Source organism: Pithys albifrons, chromosome 26, assembly GCF_047495875.1.
Source record: "Pithys albifrons albifrons isolate INPA30051 chromosome 26, PitAlb_v1, whole genome shotgun sequence".
Lineage (NCBI taxonomy): Eukaryota > Metazoa > Chordata > Aves > Passeriformes > Thamnophilidae > Pithys > Pithys albifrons.
In genome coordinates this window covers 7,362,510-7,369,656 of record NC_092483.1, presented here as the reverse complement: position 1 = coordinate 7,369,656, position 7,147 = coordinate 7,362,510, and the positions used below count along the sequence as shown (strand labels likewise).

Genomic DNA, 7,147 nt, shown 5'->3' with positions numbered 1-7,147 from the left:
ATAAAGACCAAGACATAAATAAAACACACTTGGCCTCTTATACTTAATTCCCTCCATCTTACAATTATTCTTCATAATTAGTTTCAAGAATACTATTACACCAACATTAGTTTCAAACAAAAATATGAAAATGCTCAATCTTCTGAATCCAGCAGTCACAATGAATTCAATATTAAGAGAAGCTGTATACTTTAAGAACACAGCCCAACAAACCGCTAAGTTTCATGTCAGTTGCTATTACTCCCACACACCATATGGATGCCACAGAATTTCTGACTATCCTATGAATGCTTTACTGCCTCATTTGCATCAACTGAAGACATATTTGTAAGTTATACTGCAAAATCACTTGCACAAAGAATTTTATTACCATGGGGAAGCAGAAAGGAAAGATTTTAGTATTACTAATAATCCTAGAACAAACAAAATACCTAAAAAATTAACATGCAACTAGAACTTCTAGCGTGCTCTCCTGGGTAGAGAGGGGGAGCATCCTCAGACCCACAGTGCTATTTCTACACTGAAACAGTTGCATCTTAGTTAACAGACATGTTGCACAAAAAAAACCCCACATAACACAACAAGCTATCTAAAAAACTTTTGTTTTGAGTAACTAAAAGGCAGGCAGAGACTAAGGAACACTTATGGTTTAGGTCAAGGTGGTATGGAAATATTTTTCTCTATTATAGTCAACACTGGAAGAATCCTGCTCTTATCAGAGTAATACGAGTCCTCTACTGTCTGTTTTCAGTAACAGTCAAAAAAGGTTGAAAGAAATCAGAGCACACAAATACTTTTGCTTTTATTTGAAAGTTTTTTGCTTTGGGTTGTTTGGCTATGTTGCTTTGTTTTTTTTTATTTTTCTCCTTTCTTTTTCCATTGGGAGAGCATTAAAATTAACTGGTTTTCCCAAGGCTGCAATTTCTGAACCCAAAAATGTAGGCTTTATGCTATGCTTGAGTTCTAACTGCAGTTCACCTCATTAGGTGCAGAAGATACTATCTTATTTTTCTTACATAGATCAAAGCATGCCCAGTGTCTTAAACTGAAGCTCTCCCTTCAACTATACATAAAGAGGAAAGTGAGAATTAACACAGGCCTTCTCTAGAGTTGCCCCCCATATTACTTTGCACAGCTACAGCCCAAACCCATTTCTTTTGCCTTACTCAGTGTTGGAACCATATTATTAGGCACCTCTCCCTTAACTTTTCACAAACTCAAGAATCAAAGTCTCTAAGAATTTAAGTTCCTTTCTCATCCCCTATACCTTTCAAGACAGCTAGTCACAGACATTTAATAAGTCTTGATCCACACCCCTAAAACAGGTAATTCTGAGCTATGCATATTCCTGCACAGCTTTCAGCACACATCGCTTCCTCAGCTAACCGCAGGATATGCAATACCCTGAACTCACAAATGTTTCTTGCAACTGAAAAACATACATTCACCCTATTTTGACAATGTGAAAAATTGCAATATTTTTGATGTTCAGTGAGAAAAACCTGCATCATAAAGGAACAAGCAAAACTTATTCCAAGACAGAAGCCAAATTTCCCTTGACCTAGTTAAATAGGAATGAAGAGTCCATATTTTGGGTTTCCAAGAACTTTTCTTTCAAGAGCTCTGATTAAAAAACATTTCCACATAGAGACTGTCGCGATCTACTATTTACAGACAAAATGACTCTCCAGAGAATTACCATGGGCAAAGACAGGAAGGTTAGAATCAATTGCCACAACTCTGATTCTTTTATTCTACTGAAACCTGACAATGCTTTTTCTCAGCATTGCATCTGCATGCTAACATAGTAACCCCCTTCAGCCAAGACTTCAGGAGGCCAAACACTATGCTATTGTGATATTCAGATAGCCTCATAAAATTTATACTGATTATGATGTAAATGGTTACCTTAACCAGGCTCTAAGAGAGTCAACAATTTTACCTGAAACATATTCTCATCTCTGTTACTGCTTTGCTTAGAAGAAGCTGCACCTTTTGAACTTTCACCAGTCTTTTGTTTCTTTACGGGCTTTTCTGGAACTACTTGCTTTTTCCGCTTTGCCTTGAAGCAAGAATAAAAAAAAAAATCATGAACCACAACTCATTTTATAAGTTATAAAATAGTTTATGTTAGAGGTCACAAACTATTATTATGCAATACACATTGTCACCTTCCTCCTGTGAAGGCAGGAATCCAATACTGTATATTTAGATTAAAATTTTTAAAAAAAATCAAACAAAAAAATCTTCAAATGAGCCTATTTCTGTTTTCAGTGACGTTTAAGATAATAATTTGGCTTTAAAGAGAAATTAATTAGATCAAGATACATTTCAAAAAGCCTACTCTCTCTGTGCAGTAATACTGTCAGTTTTAATTAAAATCTTAAAGTCTGGTAGAAGTTTCACTATCCTTTCCAAAGAGTGCAATGAAAAATAGGGAACAGCTAACAACTCTGAAAAAAAAAGCAAATAAAAGTAGATAAGATAATGGAGATAAAATCTGAAAAACCAAATCCAAGTGAAGATTTTTTTTTAATCGCAGTCCAATCTCTGTTCATAGCATGATAAATGAAACAATTTTAAAACATTCAGATGATATCACCTTTAAATCAGATTACTTTGCTGGCAGATGCTACAGAGCATGCTACATTACTACTAATGGTAATATGGTAATCACATCTGCCCTAAAGAAAGAGTAATACAAAGATACTAAAATTTATTCTCACCTGCTAGAATCATATTGTAGATAACCTCTTTTAAAGACAAACAGCTCCAAAAAATATGGGCAGTTGTCATAGAAAAAAAAAACAAAACCAAAAGCAACCACCTTACTGTCCAATGAAGTTGTTTGTTAGACTATGTCTTTTCAGGAATACATTTCCTTAACAACTACAAAAACAAACAAAAAAAATCACCAGACCATTTTCTCTTATATTAAGATTTCACAAAACACCTAATTTGCCAAGTGCAACCAAGTCGCATTTGAACCAATTCAGTAAATCAGAGTCTCTTCACATACTGCACTAAAAGACCCAATGTCTGTGCATTATCACCTAGCATTTCTTAAAAAGATAAACTGACTGTTCAGTTTTTGTTTGCAATGACTGATATATCTATACAAATTTATAAATTAAATAACTATTAAAAATAACTAAAAACATTCCATTTATAGCAGTTAACTTTAAAATTATCAACTCGAAGACATTTAGGTTGGCTCAGTTTTTAAGTGAGAAACTAGCTGATGGTATTACAGTAAGACTCTAAAACAGATAAAAAGAACATGTGAACAAGATAAGCAAGTGGCACATGGATGACAGGGCAAGTGGAGGTTTTTGGTTTTGACATACAAGTAATTCAGATATCAAAACGAAGGTGGGGGGTGTCCTCAAAATTAGTTCAAATTCTTGTCACCAGGGGCAGCTTATACAGAAACCTTCTATCACTTGCCACAAAGCAGCAAAGAACTCCAGAAAGCTTGTGGCTAGTATATTACTATACAGAAAACCCTGAAACAAAATGCAACTTAAGAAAAAAGTTTACTGCAAAGGAAAATGTATCCACCCAAATCATAATCTTGAGGGGTTTGAGGAGTGGGTTTTGTTTTGTTGGGTTGGGTGTTTTGGGTTTAAGTGTCTGATAAATCATATGGAATGACGTGCATTTTGTGACATAACGCTCAGCTAATTCCTTAATCCCAGTCTGAAATACAACAGTTAATACAGTAGTTATAAACTGCATATAATGTTCACCTTTTTGTCAACTTCACTATCTGAATCACTGGCAGATGAGCTTGAAGACACAAGTTCCTTCGACTTAGGCATTCTAGGAAGAGAAAGGTAACATGAGAACACTATACAATTAATACATCCTGTTATAGCTAGAAAGCCATTTTCAAACTTGTTTGTAAAGGCTCATCTTATTCAAAACCCTCCTGAAGAGTTTCCTGCCTTTTCATATAAGCTTTAATACACATCGTAGATGTGTTCTCAAACACCCTTCCCTCTTATAGCTCTTCCTTTTTTGCTGCAACTACCTTATATGCAGTGTTTTAGATTCTGAACTGCTTACAAAGGGACAATTTTTCACCTGTGTCATATACCCCTGGGTATGGTAGAAACTATAATGAAAAAAAATACAATACAAAACTGTTCTCCAGCTGAATTCTCAACATTACATTCATAAATATAAACTATTTAAGGCCCCAGCACTATATATATATTCTTACATGGCCATTTTGCCTAGTTGAAATTGCAAGTAACAGCTGCATAGCTGTCATACAGGAAGCTCAAGTTCCCATCATTAATACAAAAGGGTGAAAATATCTCAGTTACAGAGAACTACAGTACTGGAATTAATATTTCCACTGCAGCTTTACCACATCAGCCACTAGAATCTATTCATTTACTAGACAAGTGGACATTCAACTTTCTTTGAATGCATGCTGCCCTGCATGCTTCTACATCTCTCTAGTATGCAAACGTGATTAGATAAAGCAGTTGAACACCTTGCCTGCTACTAAAAACTCTTTCTAACAAATAAATAGCTCATTTGTGATTTCAGAATAAAAATAAGCATCACAGGGAGAAACTGTATAAAATAAACTAGCTAGAAAAGGCTAATATAATATTAAAGAAGCATACCTCAGGAAAGAAAAAGGAATAGCAGTGTTTTTAAATTGGCAATGAAATAAACCACACGCAAAAGAAAAGATGGAGTCTGAATAATGCTAACAGATCAATGGTGGTTCTAAAGTAGAGTAAATTCTGTCGTAATAGTTTGGAGCACAAAGATGAAAGCTGTAGCAGTGAAAATGAAGCAGGGTATGGAAAGCACACGTAAGCCACGCTACAGGATGGAGGCAGAGGAGAGCTGGAACAGGAGAATGCAAAAACAAGCAGGGCAATAACATGAAATCGAGAAGCCTAACAAGAAAAGTCAGATACGGGGGGGCGGGGCACCTGCAGGGGATAACTCCAGAATCCGCATCAGGAAGAGGGAGTAACAATATGGAGGAAGGTGGGGGCGAAAACAGAAAGAAAGAGAAATAGGGGGCCTGGACGCCCCTCAGGAGAAACTAGTAGACAGAGCGTGAGGAGACACCGAAGCACTGTGGAGAGCAAGGGTGGAACGAGACGGAACAAGCGAAGACGAGGGAAAGAAAGAAAAGAAGCGAATACGAACTAGGAACACCAGGTAGGCGGATGCCAGCCGCCATTTTCCTCCCCTTTTCCTCCTTAGTACGACTCATGTTGCCCCTCAGGGAAAAGGAGCGAGGGCAAGAACACCAAGGTCCTCCCAGGGCAGGGTGGTAACAAGAGGGATGCAAGTTACCGACGGTGAAGGACAGAAAAGACAACACAACACACACCAAAAAACAGGTCGGGGGTCGTCAGCGGGCAGGGCCTGATCCCGGTGCGGGGTGAATGGAACCGGGCGGTTTCCACCGCAATTTTCTCCCTCACTCAAATTCTCTTTGTCCCCGCCAACACAGCAGTGGCTCCTACTCCCCCCCCCAGGCCCGCTCCGCGGCGGAGCATTCCTCTCGCAGAATACAGCGGGCACTCGAAGAAAAGGGGAAGCCTCATCACACGGTTAACCAGCGCGCCTCTCCTGCGCCAGGCCAGGAGATGCCGAGTCCCCTACAGCTGGGGATGGAGGATAGAGAAAGTAACAACAGCCCATCCTAAGCACAAAAAAAAAGAACCCAAACGCTCACACCTCACTCCGGACGCAGATCCCCTCCACCATAAAAGAAACAGAAGCAATGTATCGCAGAATCCCCGCCCTTGCCCTGCACCGCGTGGAGGGGGCAGGGAGAGGTATTTAAAGGGAACGCGTACCTTTTTAACTCGTTCCTACCTCCCCCGCTCTGGCTAGGAGAGCAGCAAAAACATGTCTCCTACGGAGCTAGTCACCTGCATCGCGCCAATGAATGAAGTCCTGTGGGGCCGACGGCAAGGCCCTGCGTGGATCCAGACCCCGTCGGGACTGCGGCCCCGCTGAGGGGAGGCCTGCCCTCCACTGAGGGTCTGTGAGAGGTGACTGAGAGGAGGGTCCTTATTACCTAAAAGGAACCCTTAAAAATAAATCTGTAAATCGTTGTTTTCTTTTGCACGCTGCAGCGGTTCCTCGATCTCATGTAGAGCCGCCTCGCCAGCAGCTGTGCCCTAGGGAAGGAGAGGAAACAGTCTGAAGTGGTGCAGCTGCATTTACTTTGCATATTGAAACTACAGCACGTGAAGCGCTGTTCAGAAAAGTGCCGGTTGCCCTTTCTGTCACCGTGTGACTTGCGTTTTGTTTTCTTCCTGAGAGGCTTTGCGTTTGGGCAGCAGGTGAGCCTTATGGCTACTGTCTTCGCAGTCACCTTGGGTCAAGTGGACGTCTGAACTGCTGGAGAAAAAACGTTAAAAAAATATATCTCAGTTTCTGTTCTAAACACTTACTTTTCTCTCCAAGTAAAAACCCTTGAAAATATAACCTGACAATCTTGCCTACTTCTGCATCATGTTTACACCAGAACACTGCATCATATATGCCCTGTTCTGCCATTTCCTGTGTCAGGATTTGAGGGGTGGTAGGATTAGTTCATCTAAACAGGTATGCAACAGCTTTTGAGATTAACCAAAATGACACCTGTTTGGAGGTGAAACAGGGATTAAAAAAACCTAGCATAAAATGTTAACTATATTGTTGCTAGCTTTTGAATTTGCTGAGACTTTGCAAAATGTAATGTAATGTAACTGTTTGCAAGTGGGGCCAGCCCAAGCGGTGGGCAGTTAAGATAAAAAGAGGGCTAGAGCTGGCTTCTGTATGTGCAACCAAGATAAGGGAACTTGATTGAATGGAGAAGCAGCTCGAAGCACGTGAGAAGTGCTTTCTAACACAGAGGGGTGGGGGGAAGCAGAACCTGGACATAAGGGAGGGTGAAGAAACATAAATCTACAGAGTGCCTGTAATAGATAATATTTGGACCCAACTCCTTAAAAAGGGCTGAATTTTGTATACCTGGTGGACACGTATTTGGGGGCATGTGCCTTCTGTGTGACCCTGGCCATGGTGAGGCCGTAATAAAATTGTGCTTTACTATCAATATCTAGTTTTTCTTTAAATCAGAGGGGAGGTGGAGAAAGGGTCCCCTGTCCCCATC

The 7,147-nt window shown here is 40.0% G+C and overlaps 1 long non-coding RNA gene across 1 annotated transcript; it reads right to left on the bottom strand.

Moving 5' to 3' along the window:
- Positions 1 to 1,903: 1,903 nt before the first annotated feature.
- LOC139683019 (uncharacterized) lies at positions 1,904 to 5,808 on the bottom strand. The gene is made up of 3 exons (XR_011699729.1): positions 5,719 to 5,808; positions 3,750 to 3,822; positions 1,904 to 2,062 (listed from the first exon to the last, which is right to left on the bottom strand). It is a non-coding gene; the product is annotated as an uncharacterized lncRNA (long non-coding RNA).
- Between the last annotated feature and the right edge of the window lie 1,339 nt (positions 5,809 to 7,147).